The 16,861-nt window shown below is 39.4% G+C and overlaps 1 protein-coding gene across 25 annotated transcripts in view; it reads left to right on the top strand.

Annotated features, from left to right (window-relative positions):
* Positions 1–16,861, top strand: part of ptprdb (protein tyrosine phosphatase receptor type Db) — a 163,662-nt gene that overhangs the window by 32,342 nt on the left and 114,459 nt on the right. For all 25 annotated transcript variants that reach the window (XM_014339939.2, XM_042228437.1, XM_042228435.1 and 22 more), the window contains exon 2: positions 1,222–1,247. The gene's annotated coding sequence lies outside the window, so the exon portion shown is untranslated. The remainder of the gene's footprint in view (positions 1–1,221; positions 1,248–16,861) is intronic.

The following is a 16,861-nucleotide window of genomic DNA, read 5'->3' as shown; positions in this document are numbered from 1 at the left end:
TATATATATATATATATACTCTTTTGTACAGTTGGCCTAACGATTCATTACACAACTTCTCTTCATATTAAGTGAGTAAAATGAAACCTGGGTTCTATTTTAGTAATCTATTTTAATGTTGCGAACTCAGCTAGAAGGCACAGACATGATTTTTAAAGTTTGGTCAACCTTTATAATGTCTATGTCAGCATTTCTTACTTTAGCATCTGCTTGTTACAGTTTTTTAATTAGGAAGCAGTTTTCTTGGTCAGTCTTTGTTTATTTTGTTTTTTTTTTTCTTCTTTTTTTTTAGGCATGTCAGTGTGTTTTAGCAGTGTGAATGTGTGTGCTATCTCTCTCCAAAGCTTCATGAATTGCAGCCAGGAGAATGTGACAGTGTGAAGTAGAGAAAGTCAGTAGTTGGCAACGGATAAGAGAGAAGAACAATACCTAGCAAAGTAGTATTTTCTGCTTTAAACTCAGGTTTGAAGAATACATACTGTACAGAGATTTTTTTATTTATTTATAATGCCTTACAATTTTTTTCTTTGTTTAAATTCTGTTTACATTTGAGCAGCCCCATCAAAACTAAACTTAAGAGCAGCTTCTTTTATTTTCTATTTTTTGAAGAAAACAACTGTCAAGTGACATTCGGAGCAGGAAAAATGGTTTCACTTTGTTTCCTCTTGTAAATCTTCTCCATATTCTTAGTCAAACCTGTCAAAGCACACCTGCTCGACATTTAAAACTTTAAGTAAAATCACAGTCATTTTATCGTATTTTTAATTTCATGTAATCTATCAGTGTAAAACACTGTCATTAAATGTCATTAAAAATACTCAAAACTGAACTCAAGAGGTAATTGTGCTTTTGATAACTACGTCCAAATCAATTTTACTGGACTTCTTGAAAATTGTTGAAATGACTCTTTACATCCTCACAAAGAATTATTTTTCAAAATGCATGCAGGCCAGTCAACTATAAATGCTCAGTACTGTATGTGTTGCCGAAGGCAAGGGAATGAAATTGCAGAGAAATGCACAACAGCACTGCTTGTGAAATTAAATCACTCCTTCAAAAAATGTCTGTAGTTTTATCTCAGATGTTTTCCTGTAAAGTGGAAAGTTGTTGCACCCTATGGTAATCTAATTTCAGTCTCTCTTTTTTTTCCCCTCTCGTCTCCCCTCTTGTCCCTCCCTCTCTCCTTCTGCCTCTCCCCTGTTTCGCTCCTTTTCTTTGCAGTTTGAAGTGCTGAAGTGCTTCTTAAGGTAAGAGTGTCTCATTTCATGTTTTCCTTTTCTTGTTCAGTACTTTTCTTCGTCTGATTTTCTACCCATAAAACACAGCATGCCATCAGCACTTGGCACAGTGTGTGTTTCACGGAACAGTCTGCGTCCTCAAAATTTATTTGGCTCAGTATTCTGCTCACTGAAACACAATGAAATTGTGTTAAGATAACAAAGAGACACTCTGGGTAGCACTCCCACTGCACTCAGCTGGTATAGCCATGGTCTGAAATGTACAGAGCAGAATCAGCAGCCAGTATTACACTTTCCATTGGGATTTTATAGCACGTGTGATATATTTTCATCCTTGTATTAGGCAATAAATATTTTTAAATCAACATATAATGAGAAGCTGTTTGGCAATTCCATACACAAACTATAATAAAACACAGTAAGTCCTCTTCTGTGGCATCTTACGACTGAATCTGAACCCGTCTGCAAATCAACAAGAGCAAAAAAAATAAAAATACCTTACAGTTTTTAAAAAGCAATGCCAATATTGTTGTTTATTTGTAGACTACAGGTTTCAGCTTTAGTAAATCTCAAACTTATTACTTTCAGGCTGCAATGTTCTGTAATAATATCAGCAGACTCACAATACTTTCAAAAGAAAATTAAATGTTCTTCAATGCTATACAGCTGGGTTTGACCTTGTGTTTGGGCATAAAAGATGTCTCTATAATATCTGCAATGTCACTGTTATGTGGAGTTCTGGTAAGAGGACACCAAGCACAGGCACTCAGGCAGCATGAATAGGAAAAGTAACTTTAATAAACTAACTAGCAAAAGCAACAAAAGCTGTAAAGTCCAGACAACGCTGATAAAAAAGGCAAATGGTAAAGTAATCAGAAGACTAGAGATGCAACGCTCAACTGAGATGCAACTGGAATCAGACAGTTTCCAGTGTTCTTGGCCTGGAAGGTCACATTACATTACCTTTTCATGTATGCACAACACGGGAACAGCAGCGCCACAGCTACATGCTAACATGTTGTTAGAGTAGAAGCCCCTCACTTTGAGTGGAGACCAGTGTTGGTCAAGTTACTTGAAAAAAGTAATCAGTAACTAATTACTGATTACTTCCCCCAAAAAGTAATCCCGTTACTTTACTGATTACTTATTTTCAAAAGTAATTAATTACTTAGTTACTTAGTTACTTTTTTAAAACACGATTTACAACCTGAATAGGTGATAAAGCGATAGATCTTTCAGCCCAATTCTACTTTTACTGCATAATCCATCATACAAAATGTAATCAAATGGAAAAGTCTCTTTTTTTAAACTTGTTTTATCAGTTTTAATCTTTTAACTTTATGCATCAAGCAAAAATTTAATTATATGCAACATTCTCTGACTGGAATAAATTAGTTTAACATTTAAAGCTATTTTCTGCACATTCCAGCACATAAAATAAAATATTTTTGTGTTTACACTCACTCTTTCAAATAGATGCAAGTAAAACACAGCTGAAAATAAATAAAGTCAAACACTCAGCGGTGCTGTTGCTCTATTTTCACCTGTAAAGCAGGACTGCGGTAGGCGGAGGTTTACCCTGGTGCAGGTGTGCCGCGGTCAGTTGAAGAATCCGCGACTTTCTCTGTGAGTTTCCCATTACGTCATGGCGCACTCGGTGCTTGCTTGGAAGTTTAGGGGTTTTTTTCGCTGTAAAAAGAAGTTTTCTTCCCACGCACAATGGACGCTAATGTTTTTGTCACTTTTTATGGAATCAAACTCAAAGTAAGGTCAGTACTTCCACGCTTTAAACGCTGCACGCTCATACTCTCTCCCACAATCGATATGTGATCCATTGTTGATCTGCAGACAGCTGTTGTCACTAACGGCGCACTCGCTTACGTCACTGTCGTGAGACATTCTCGCAAAGAATCACGGTTTTAGTAACGCAGTAACGCAGCGTTCCTACGGGAAAGTAACGGTAATCTAATTACCGTTTTTGCAATAGTAATCCCTTACTTTACTCGTTACTTGAAAAAAAGTAATCGGATTACAGTAACGGTGGAGACAGTATGGAATGTTTGCCAAATAAACCATTGGGGGACTACCATGAAAATGTTTGTAATAACAAACTTAATAAGACACTGAAATGACTATCATCCAGCTGAATATGTATATTTTAAAGATGCTAACAAAGGCAAAGTTGCTAAAGCTAAAGCTACCCAGAGCTCAGCCAGCAGCCTCAGTCTGAACAGTGAAAGGATGAAAGCAGAGATGATGGAACAGGTGAAAAAGACAAAATGGTTAATATTCTGTTATCTTTTGAACTTATAACCATACTCATAACTCTAACTCATAACCATACCGAAAAATGATGCAAGTAAATGATGCTCCTGTTTGGTAGGATAAAATACAGGTAAAGATGATTGTACAACAACTCAAATATTTCTACCCCTGTTCTAAGAGCAGAAAACTTATTTTTCAGCTGTTTAAGTGAGAGAAGATCTAATGACTCACTAAAGTTCAGGGTAAAAGTTTAGTTATTTCTCCTTTTTTCACTCTGTTGAACAACATGGTAAAAATAGGTAATAATAGGTTAACTAAAATAAAGTCACGATGCATCAGTGCAGAGTTCTGTACAGAGTGCACGTGTACATTCATATTCAGCTAAAGTAAGCAGCGTGTGTTGGGTAAACTACAGTTCACAGGTATTCTTTCTCTGTGATAAAGCAGAAATCATTTTTGGAAAGTTATTCATAGTTACAGAAAATGGACAAAGCAGCGTTTTACAAAAAAAAAAAAACGAAAGATGTTGAAAGAATTTTTAGATTTAACAGTGAAAAGAGCAAAAGGTTGTTAAAGGTTTAATCTTTGATTTTGAATGCTTAACACTGGAACGTGTCAGTAACAGTGGAATAAAATACTAATAATCATGGCAGGCTATGTCACATCTACTTCAGAAGGACAAGCTGAGAGGGATGCCAGTCCAACAAAGAATTTAAGAAGGTTTTTTTACCAAAGGTGCAATGTTAACCTTTGGTACAAACCTCAATTATTTGTGTGTGTGTGTGTGTGTGTGTGTGTGTGTGTGTGTGTGTGTGTGTGCGTGTGTGTGTGTGCTTGCGTTTTATTGTTACCCGAGGTAGTGTGAAAAAGCATGTGTGTGTGTGTGTGCATGTGCGCTTGGGAGGGCATATGCCTACATCTTAGTCTCTGTGTCTTCCTTGTGTTTGTGTCTGGTTCAGTGTTTTGAGTGGGCTCTGCTGGGACTTTGTGTGGAGCCTCATTAGTGGCTAAGGTTTGGCTGGCGTGCTGCTACTGAAGATACTCGGGGCACAAAGTCATATGTTACTCTACTGCTGGCCCATCTGCCACATTGGCCCTCACTTGATACTCTTGAGGTTTGTTTAATTTTTTTGTGCACGTAAATCTTTGTAAGCAAAAATTCACCAGGCACTGTACTTAAGTACAGTTATGAGGTATTGGTGCTTTACATGTATTTAAAAAAAAATACAGTCCAAAAGGAAAAAGTGCTCCTTACGCAATATTAAATGTAAAAAATGTAATAAAATATGATTATTATGGAACAAATGTTTTGAACATTTGATACTGGGTTTCCTAAAACAAAACTGGAACAACAATGTACCCCTCTGCTATGTCAGCCCTTCTAGTTTAAAAAGTAAGATAATAAAAATCTGTGTTAATAATTCATTGTCCTGCTAGGAAGCATATTATAACACTGCTGTATTTCTTAAATCAGTGTTTGTTTTCGGTATTTTCAGTAACCTAGCACCTTTAAAATTAAACTATTAACTATTATATGCCATACATGCACTGAAGTGTAAATAATTATGATAGGATTACTTTGATGATAGACTAATAGACATCATGCAAATGATTTTTTCTTTTAAGTGTAGACATAATTATATAGATATTTGTTTGCATTTTTCATAAAGGTGTTTTTTTTACAGTATTTCTATTTAACATTGCTTTTATGTTCAAAATCAACGGCTTTGGGTCAGCTGAATACCCTGTCCTCCCTAATCAATAGGAAAGGTATTGCACTATATTCATAAGGATGACCCACAGCAAAATCGGGCCTAGTAAGCATCAACCATTTACCAAGACAAGAGAAAAGGAGGAGCTTAGCTAGACCATCAACAACAAGCTAAAGGAGAGAGTAGACTAAAGTTAGTGACATTCAATAATGGCATGTTGAGTGAAAAGAGAAAAGCTCCTGCAAGATGTGACAATCTCCCCCACCAGTTGAAGAGCCCCCCAGGTGGCTCGATGCACCGGCGGCACCCTGCTCCAGGGCTGGGCCCCCAAGCCCCCCCCCCCCCCCCCCCCCCCCCACCCCCCCACCCCCCCCCCCACCCCCCCCCCCCCCCCCCCCCCCCCCCCCCCCCCCCCCCCCCCCCCCCAGCCTGAGCCCACAGCAGCATAACTAAGGTTTATGCTAAGGTCATCTGATCCAAAAAGGAACATTTTTACCTATTCTTAAAAACAAAGGGTATTTGTGTCCTGAACCCAAAATGGGAGCTGGTTTCACAGGTGAGGAGCCTCTCATTCTACATGAGGAAACTCTAGGAACCATGAGTAAGCTTGCAGTTTGAAAATGACATGGTCTGCAGGGAACCTATGAAAATAAGTTAATATGAGTCAAATATAATCTCTCTTTCTGGATAGTACACTCGCTGCAGTATTTTGGATTAACTCAAGTTTTTTTCATCTTAGAAAAACCTCATAATAAGGAATTACAATAGTCCAGCCTAGAAGTAACAAATCCATGGAATAGTTTTCAGTATTATGCTGAAACAGGATTTTGACTTTTCTGTGAAATAGAGAAGGTTTGGTCTTTGGTCACTAGCAAATTACAGTAGTTACATAATTTGTGGAAGATGGTGACTTGTCTCCAAGCACTCACCAGCTAGAATCATTGTTAATGATGTAAATTGTGTTGTTTAAAATATATTTAAAGGGTTAAATGATCTGTAATACTAATGGAAAACCATTATTTCGTTTTTCTCAGTTGATCAGAACTGATACTGAATGGAAACAATTTGTCTATTGAGACAAAAGGTTACACTGCACGATAAGGGAAGTTGAATCATAATGAATTTATCCATGACTTCATGCATTAAAAAAATAATTAAAGGTGAAGTAGACAACATGTTTTGCCTCATTGGCTATAAAAAATATCTATGTTAACCTTTCAGTATATTAGAATTTAAGTGGTCCTTGAGAGAATGAGACTCCTGGCAGTTAATGAGGTTTTCATGAAATAATGAATGGCTTTTCATGCATTAAGGCATTTTTGAATTTGTGATCGTTCATGTACCTACACACAACACCTGTTAAATATTCTATTTACAGCTTTTGGGTTTTTTTTAAGGAAAAAAAATCTCTGAGGGCTACAATCAATTTGATCCAAATGAGTCTTTGCCTTTGTGTTAAATGATACAACCAATAAAAAAATTTATTTACAGTGACGTTGGGTAGGCGATCCAGATATTTGAGCCAAATCAATGATTTTGGAAAGTCACAGTCCTGGGTCAAAACCAGTGCTTAGACCTTAACCTCTAAGTTTTATGTGTCATGCCTAACCAACGCTTTTGAAGTGTGTTTTTGTCTCTTTCCTCCTTCCTCATTTATTTTCTCCATATTTCTCGATTTGTATCTCTGCTGTCATATCAAGTTTTCGCCTGTTTTTTTTTCTCTGTCATCAGTAATTCATCGCTTCATAATCTCATTTGTGTTTTTATTCTTCAGACAGAAACTTGTACCCAGCAATATTCAACTGTAAAATCATCATATTAATGTAGAATTTATGGAGGCATAATGTTTTTTCTAGCACACTGAAATCATTTACAATTAGCATTAAATATAAAATAGACTACATCTAAGAACCTGACAGTTATGCGTATATACAGTTCTGGGTATACTGGGCAATCCAGATGCATCTCTGGATTGCCCAGTATACCCAGAATCAATAAAATCTATCCATTAATTTCCACCTGCATTTAGTTGCATAGAGTTGTAGCTAAACGTTGGCAGAGACTGTGTACAATCAATATTTTGTTTCAAAATTATCTGTCTTTCAGGAGCACAATCATGTTGGTATATTGATTAAATTAATTCACGCACAGGTTGTTAATATTATGCATGTGTTTGAGAACATACACAATATGGACAAATGTACAGCACCACCTAAACATTACACCTGCAGGAGCTGTGCTGCCATGGAAACCCGTGCCATCAAGCTCCTGGTTCACAGTTTTATGAGTTTTATGCTGATGTTAATGCTAGAGGGGGTTAAAAACTCGGCAGAGCATTAGGAGCTCTGTAGAGCATTGGAGACTCTCCAGAGTCTCCACAATGTACTTTAATTCTGAAACTCTGCAACCTTACGTGGTTTGCCACTTTGCGACTTTGATTTGTGTCAGTTGTATGCATATTTATGTAGTTTTCTGAGCACCAATCTATAAAACCCATGTTATATTTCACTGTCACTTATACTGTGACTTAAAGCTCTGGAAGTTTAAGTCAGATTCAGGGAAGCAAAGAGATCCACTTCCCAGCTAGACTAGCAAACCAGAAATATCAGAGAGGGCAAAATGCAAGCTAGCATTTTAACTTAAACCCACTGCTGTCTGCTGCCATTAAATCTGCTAAGGGAGGAAGAGTAGTGACCCTGTTATTTCCAAAAATCCCTCGTATTTAGTTTTCTTGTGTTGTGACCAGGAGGACTGTTCAACTCCCCTAACAGAAGTCGAAGGAGCTTGGAAAGAAAGCAACTGGTTTCTTGAAGATGTCTGACCTCTCATCCGAGAGGTCTTCACGAAACTCAAAGAAGTCTAGTCGCTTTCTTTCCAAGCTGCTTAGAATACCATGACCTGAATGACTGAGAACCTACACAGACATATTCCCCTAACTAAAGTTGTACGCATTGATAAAAATAATTATTTTCTACAGAAAAAAGTAAATTTGAAACTAATCAAAACATTTCTATATTAACTTTGACCACAGCAATTTAAATCTAAGCACATGATTGCGTTATGTTGTGAAACTGCTGCCAGTAAATCTAGTAGTTTTCATCCCTCCAAGCAGCAGGTAAGAGGGAAAAAAAGAAAGAAAAGCCAAATCATAAATTTGGATGTCAACAGATAATACAGAAATTTGAATAATTCTATTTGATTTTAAAGTAAAAGGTTTCTCCAGTGGGGTCTGGCCATGAATTTGAAGTGACAGGTAAGTAAGCGCACATAAAGATAAGCACAGATAGACATGAGCAGACAGAATGGCCTCTGCATGAACCAGTCCAATTTACAATTTCACTCTGAATGTACAACAGCTCTAAACAAGTGAAGTTGTGTAATATGTTGTTTTCGTGATAAGATTCATTTACAGCCCTAGCTTTAATAGCAGCGCTCAGCAGGAGAAAGGTTAATTATCACATCCTGCTACAGACAGGACACCTCCTCCTGTCAAGCACACACACATAACACTCTGAACCACACAAACAAGCGAGCCATCAAACAAAACTCTCTCTCAGTGTGTAACTGCCATATAAAGATGTAATCCAGCATCTGTTTGTCCTCATTTCCTTCATCATTTAGTCGAGGCCCTTTTTTTGGTATTTTTCTTTATTTTTCATCCTTTCTTCTAATCCCACCACACGGACTCTATGCGTGGTGATATCCTGGACTGATGGCACAAATTTCATTCATGTTGTTCATAAGGAAGAAACGGAGAAAAGTCCTCTTAGATCACGCTCCTTCGCTTTGATACAATGTGTGACTTGGGTAGGTTTCTCAGATCAAAAATGAAATTACAGATGGGTAGACAGAGGTGTTCAGTGGGTGTGAAGCAGTGAACCATAAAAAATGATTGCTGCTGTGTTGTCTGGAAGAAGCCAAACAATTTAGAATGAAAAGAAAAATCTGAAAGTGACAGCTGAAAAGAAACCACCGAGAAGTAGTAAATCTTTTTTCTTCTAAAAATGGACAACAATCAGTTCGGTTTAAATTTGCGAACCTATTTACAACATATCTGCATTCCTCATGACATCTACTCATTCTTCAAACCATTTTCTGTTTTTACTCAAACATTTTCGCCCCTTATATTCTCTCTCCATGCTTTTCTTGTCTTTTATCGTCCTATTTGTGCACACATGCACCACGTCCTCGCCCCTCTCTCCATCCTCATTTCATTCCTGGTCTAGACATCTTCAGCAGCAGGTGTTAGGGCTGGGAGGAAAAAAATAGGGTGAGAAAAGAGGGGGGCAGGGAAGGAAGGAGGCTAGGAGAAAGCAGGAGAGGAGTCAAGGGAATAGGGAAGAGTGATCGAGAGCAGAAAGGTAAGTAGATCAGCCACAGAGGTATATGATGGAAAGGAAAGGAATGGGTTAAGATAGGATTGGAGCAGGGAGGCAAGAGTGGAGGTGTAAAGGAAAGAAGAGCTTTGGCTAAATCAGGTAGGTGCCATGCTGAAGAAAGAGGTGCGGAAGAGGCTATTTTAATTCAGGGTAGAAATCAGGTGCTTGAGGTGGGATGCCAAAGAAAAGAGGTAGGAGGGGAGATGTGGAGCAAAAGAGTAAATGAGGTAAAGAGAAAATAAGAGCGGAGGAAGGGAGAATAGTAGAAAGAAAGCAGAATGTGAAGGCAAAAAAGTCCCAGGAAAACATTAGGGCAATGTTGAAAAGAGGAGGGAGCATGGATGGATGGATGGATGATGTGTAGGAGAGAGGATAGGAACACTGTTGTGCTTTTACGGGAGGACACCGGCTGCTAGGAAGTGAGGTGGGTAATAAGGCCATAGCTCATTCCTGTGGAGGTGTCTGCGAGTGTGAATGTCTCCAACAGTCTATGTGTGCTGAAGTTATGTGTCTGTGTGCTTATGTTGCGAAGAAGGAGCAGGCTCGATCCTATTAGTGACTACTTCTCACCAGATGACTTATATTCACCTCGTTTTTCACCAACTGGTTGACAGCAGATGCTTGAGAAGAGGAAAAAAAAACACATGTAAGCACATACACACAAGCAGAATTGTGCAGCTACAGGAGCAGTGACACGTGAAATCTGCTCCTCCTTGCTGATGCGAAGGCCATCAGTGCAGAGAAAAAACAGCTTATGCCGGTGGGCGGGGTGGGGGTGGGGGGATAAAAAGAATTATCTTAGATAACAGAAACAACTGCAATAACAATAATAATAATACATTTTATTTGTAGGCGTCTTTCAAGACCTGCAAGGTAACACTGCAAGCTAACAAATTTAGCCTGCACTACGCTGGACTGCACTACCTAGTACTGCCGTAAAATAGACAATTTAAACAATACAACATGATTGACAGTTCTGTGCATGAAAATACCAGAGAACTCCAGGAACATGACATGATCAAATCCAATGTTTAATTTAAAAAGTTTAAAAAATGTCAATAAGGGAGACGCAAATGGCAATTAAGAAATATTTTATTATTTGTATTTATATAGTGCTTTTCTAGTCGATTTGATCCCTCAAAGTGATTTAGACTGTAAGTTGCATTTAATCATACATTCATACCGTGCTTCTCTGGAAGCCAGAGAAATCTAGGTGACCCATCTGGGCACGGGTCCACATAGAAACGTCCCAGCCACCCAGGAGATTCAAATCTGTAACCTTCTTCCTGTGAGGTGACAATACTAACCATTGCATAATCATTCCACTCAAGGGTGGGTGACGTTAGCAGGGTAAGTGAACGTATGAGTGGAGAAGTGTTAAATGCAGTGTCGTGTAATGCAATAAATTGAAAACTGAAGCAGCAAATGCAGTCTAATTGGGTGCCTCATAAAGGAGAGGTGCACAGCAGCCGAGCTCCCAGGACTTTTTTAGAGCAGTGACACATTGGGCCCAGGTATTGCCAGTGTTGCTGTTTGGGAAAAAGCCACACCTCCTCTGCAGTGTCTACAACGCCAGCTGCCAGACATGTCACTTGCTGAGCAGTTCTTAAACTTGCGTTCTCTCGTGTCCTTTCTTTCTCTTATCTTGCTCCAAATCTGAGAGTGGAATTAACACACCTTAACATTGTTTTTCTTCCTGTAACATACAGTTTAAGCTACCAGACAGAATTACTATCAAGCTGCATAGAAACAGTTTGGTGCTACTTGGTGAGCTGTGTGAAAGGTTGCATTTGAAAAAAAAACCTTCTACTTAAAAAATAAATTCATTTTTTAAAATGGTTTTGTTATCACAATTGTTTAGGCTCACTGTAGTGGTAACTAGCTCCTAAAGCACAACTTTATTGACATGAACCATCATCATCCATCATTATAGCTACATCATGGACGAGTGACAGGGATGAGAAAGTTCGGGGTTTTTAAAAAAAAAAAAAACAACAACAACAACAACAACAACAACTGTGCAGAGTGGCATTACTTATGATTATTTATGATTTGTAGATTTTGGATTACTCTGCCTAGTGTAATACAAAACTTAATTAGGTTGCTCATTGACTGAAGGGGTTTCGTATGATGTTCTGTGCTTTTTGTTTTGCTTTTTGAGTTCTTGTTTTTGTTTTTTGGGGTTGTTTTTTTTTTGTCCTAATTCTTTCTGTAATTACCAATGTTATTATGTTATTATTATTGTTATTTTCATTATGTTATTACTTTTTGTGTTTGGTTTTCGGATGTCTGAGGTTATCCTTGAATGGCATGGATACAACAGTGTGCACCTAGGAGTGCTCCTGTGGTCACAATGGCCTGCCATGTTGTGGTTAGTTGTAGATGTTTGTGAGCTTTTTGTTTGTTTCTTTTTTTTGTTTGTTTGTTTTTCAATTTAAAAATGAAAATAAATCTTATGAAGAAAAAAAAACACTAACCATTTCAGAAACATGAAAATGATTTAGGTAGTTATCAGTAATTTGGTACTAAACCTTACTGTATGTATAACATCTTTCCGTGATGACTAAACCTCAGTCACTCCTACTTACAGCATTAATGCACTGTGCAATACAATGTGGGCTGTAATCGAAAGTGTGACAAAAATATAGTATGCTCCTGGATAAGACAAATGAGTACAAGTGCTGAAGAAGTTATCATAAGAAAATAGGTACTAGCAAATCGTGGCTTAATTATTGAGTTTTAAAATACAGTGCCTTTAGTACTCATAACTGAAAAAGTAATCGTATTACTGAACTTCATTGCTAAAAATACTTATAGGAGAAAAGGTAAACTATGTGAATCGAGCTGTGTTTTCCCTTTGGTTTGTTTATGTTTTAAATATGTGATTTTCTTTCCCTGTTCATTTCCCCCTGTTTGTATGTGTATGTTTTTTTTTAAAAAAAAGGGGCAGTTGTAAAGTGTTTATGAATCATTTCTTATCTGAGAAGGTGGGGAAATTATAAAACTAGTTAAAAACACCATCCTCTTCATGCTGTCCAAGCCCCTTGGTAGAGCACAGTCTAGCTGAAGCATGGAAATAGAGCATCTCTTATTGAACTAACAACCGTGTTCACTTACACTGGGTGTCTGAGTACTGTATAATCAGTTGCCCACGGGAATTTTGTAATTGCAAGATATTTAACAAAATCCCCATCTATCTTGCAATGGTTTGCAATTTGGACTAGTCCTCACACTTTTACTTCATAAACCCTCCAAAATCTGTTTCTTATTTCTAAAAGTTTTGCAGAAACCCATAAGGAAAAATCAATTCATTCATCCATACATAAAAAACACACATTTTCAATCCCATCGTGTCCTTTAAAGTGAAAGTTCATTTGTGTTATTGTAATTTACCATTTTCACTGTGACATTTTCTCCCAAGAAGGAGGACTGACCCCATCAGACTCCTCACCTGCCATAGTCCGAGCAAGCCCAAGAACTAATGGTTTAGAGGGAGGCTATACGAATCTCACCCAATAATTTTAATTAAATTTATTCATATTCTTCCCTCTGAAGAATTTGGGGCATCTGTATTAGCGAGAGAAGGAAGAAAAAGAGAGAGGAAGAGAAAATGGGTCACCTAAACAGAGGGACTGAGAGGCTTCATTAGGATACCCGCTGCAGTCATTCTGTGGTCATTCTAATTCTGCCTCAGCATTCCCATTCAGCGCTCGTGGGAATCCAATATCTGCCTAACATTTGTGACCTCGTCAAAACAAAGAAATAACCAGGAGTCAGGTCACGCCGGTCTCACCCACCACCACAGTTGTGACATCCTGCCACCGCTTTCTATTTATTCTGCCTAAATTAGCACTTCATCTCACTCGCCTTGGAAAGAAAAATGTCAGGTTGTTTCTAATCCAAAACTTTGCAGGTTCTCGGTGAAATGAAAAAAAAAATGCAGCCTTTGTCTTTGTCAGTGAAAGAATTAGGATGTTAGTGCTGAGACAATTTGATGTTAGCTGTGCAGGGGAATTAGATGTACCATGTAATTTTGCCTTTCAAATATGATAGCTGAACAGATGGAATAGGGCAAAGCTCTGTCAAAGTTTCTGCACTTCAGAAGTTCCTCCTCCCTCTCAAATACCATTTGCACTTTCTCATTAGCTATAATTCTCCATATCACCCTCTCTCTTCTTCACCCGATAGACGCTTGTAGACGCTTCCTTTCACTTGTTTCACTCCCTCAGTCAGCGCTCTCTTGGCCCCGAGCGCAGTAGACTCTAATATGTCTTTAAAAGTAGGACACCACTGAGTAATTTGTTGCACCTAGCAAATGATAATTCACAATTGTCACCATATATCCATGACTACAGGGCCACCCCAAGCACACAATAGCATCTGCTTCTCAGGAGAACAGCCATTGTGCTTTTTTTTTCCGTCATTGTATTACTGAATTGAATTTGAAAATATAGGATTATTTCACAAAGGCATGACACCATTTCACAGCAGGGATGTTTGTACCCTTTGTGTAAGCTGCGTCATTTCACTGACATTACATGGAATTTGCTGTGTTCTCGATTGCTTACAGCCACCTTCTGTTGTAGCTGCTCTTCCTGGCAGTAAGCGTGAAAATATATCTGCCTTAATTTTAAGCTTTTATGCTTTAATGTTGAAGGCTTAGTGAAAGCAGTTTCACAAGGTTTGGCCTCTCAAGAGACTGAATGCCAACATTAGTATTAGTATCAGCAATATGTAAGCAATAATGTTACTTATATTATATTATTATTTATGGGGCGATCGTGGCTCAAGAGTTGGGAGTTCGCCTTGTAACCGGAAGGTTGCCGGTTCGAGCCCCGGCTTGGACAGTCTCGGTTGTTGTGTCCTTGGGCAAGATACTTCACCCGTTGCCTACTGGTGGTGGTCAGAGGGCCCGGTGGCGCCAGTGTCCGGCAGCCTCGCCTCTGTCAGTGCGCCCCAGGGTGGCTGTGGCTACAATGTAGCTTGCCATCACCAGTGTGTGAATGTGTGCGTGTGTGTGAATGGGTGGATGACTGGATATGTAAAGCGCTTTGGGGTCCTTAAGGACTAGTAAAAGCGCTATACAAATACAGGCCATTTACCATTTAACTGTCAGTTTTATGGTTCCGGTGGTTCTTTGTTAGTGTACAGTTTAAAGGGGGTGAAAAAGACATTTACAAGTCAAATACAGATGCAGGTCAATAGCATTTGTGGTCGCCTTGACCCATAGTAGCAGTTGTAAAAGTAAAAGCTTTTCAGTCTGCCGTCTTAGTCTTATGGAAATCTATAAATGGAGTGTTCCTACTGTTACAGCTTCTGAAACACAGGATTGCACTTAAGCTCACATTCATACATTTAGATTTAAATACGTTTTTTCCAAGATGCAGCACAACAGGCTGTCAACATAAGGCTGGCATGTTCTCGCCCAACAAAAGTTGACACTGTCAATCCATTATTACCCAAAGAAAGTCATGTATTGCACATTTCCTGCAGGTAATACAGTCTGTTATATAATATTTATTACTCCCCATATAAAGTATATATATATATATGGTACTATGCTACTCGTTACATTATTTCTGCTTATTCCGTCATATGACCCACATTAAACTCATGGACTGACCCACAACCACCTACACACACACAATGGACAACTGTACCCTCAAACACACAATAATAACATGGACTGAACCACCACTCTCAACCACTTACACTTTATATAGCCTCTGTAGAAACTATGCACATCTCAGATTTCTTTATAGTTTTTTTTTATTTCATATTCTGTATAGTTTTTCATATTTATATCCTGTACATAGCTTGTACTCACTACAGCCTGTGCATACTTATAGTTATAGAATATTCATAACATACTTCATACCGTGTACATTATAACATACCATAATAGACCCATTTCTGTAATATACTTACATATCTATATTATTGCTAATATATATTGTAATATATCTATATTATGGCTAAAGCACTTCTGGATGGATGCAAACTGCATTTCGTTGCCCTGTACCTGTGACATGTGCAATGACAATAAAGTGGAATTCTAATTCTATTCTATTCTATATGAAATGAAATGCATTTACTGTAGTACAGTAACTAGAAAGTGTGTGATTATAGTAACACGCCATCACACCCAGCACTATTTATGATGTGCTTTGTTCCGTACCAGCTCTTTTCCCTAAATGGACATATCTTCATCTTTAATGGCTAAACACTCCACTGCGTTCAAGCTATTCTTGATCCCTTGTCTATACTGCTTTCTAGGAAGACCACATAATGTGGTGTGTTAAACAATCAAAGGCCTGTACTGTGAAGTAAGATTTTATCTCTTTGTGTGTGAGATAAAATTGTGTGTGATTGTGTGTACAGTGTCCATGTATGTCTATCCCTACATTGGGTGAGTGCTGAGTATTTGTATATGTGTGCATGAGGGTGGGAATGCATGTTTGTGTCTGTGTGCCTGTGTCTATATGGTAAATGGCCTGCATTTGTGTAGCGCTTTTCTAGTCCTTAAGGACCCCAAAGCGCTTTACACTACATTCAGACATTCACCCATTCACACACACATTCACCCACTGGTGATGGCAGCTACATTGTAGCCACAGCTGCCCTGGGGCGCACTGACAGAGGCGAGGCTGCCGGACACTGGCGCCACCGGGCCCTCTGACCACCACCAGTAGGCAAACATGGGGTTAGTATCTTGCCCAAGGATATTTGGCATGCAGCCAGGAGGCAGCCTGGGATCGAACCACCGACCTTCTGATTAGTGAAGGTCGGGTCTTACACTCCACCTCTCTGGGAACTCCCAGGCCCTCCAAAGGCCTATCTCCCCTCACCACACTCCCTGCCGGTAACTGATGCCCTCAGGGGTCGGTGCGTTGGTGGTTCTTGGTGTCCGGGGCTGGGCGCTCAGGTATGTACCAGCTCACTCCCGGTGACTACTTGGCGGGGCCTGGTGCCTGTTGCTCGGTCAGGCCTCTTCCGGGGCAAAGGGGGCCCTCGGGCCTCCGGCCTCTGGGCCTGCGGCTCGGTTCACTCTGGCACAGCTGGCTGCCGGCAGAGCCGGCGGGCACGCCACTGCAGCCCCCTCTGGCTTCTGCTCCGTGGCTACTGGGTGACCCCTCATCTGGGGCTCTCCTCAGCTCTTCCCAGGAGGGTGGCACGGATGCCCCTCCGGTGGTCCTCCTTGGGCTCTCGCACTCTGGGGCCTCTGGATGTCTGGAGCCTGGATCTCCTCCATGCCTGCTTCATGCCC

Source organism: Haplochromis burtoni, unplaced genomic scaffold (assembly GCF_018398535.1).
Source record: "Haplochromis burtoni strain Fernald_Lab_line unplaced genomic scaffold, NCSU_Asbu1 Contig_323, whole genome shotgun sequence".
Taxonomy (NCBI): Eukaryota; Metazoa; Chordata; class Actinopteri; order Cichliformes; family Cichlidae; genus Haplochromis; species Haplochromis burtoni.
This window is presented reverse-complemented; position numbering and strand designations above follow the sequence as displayed.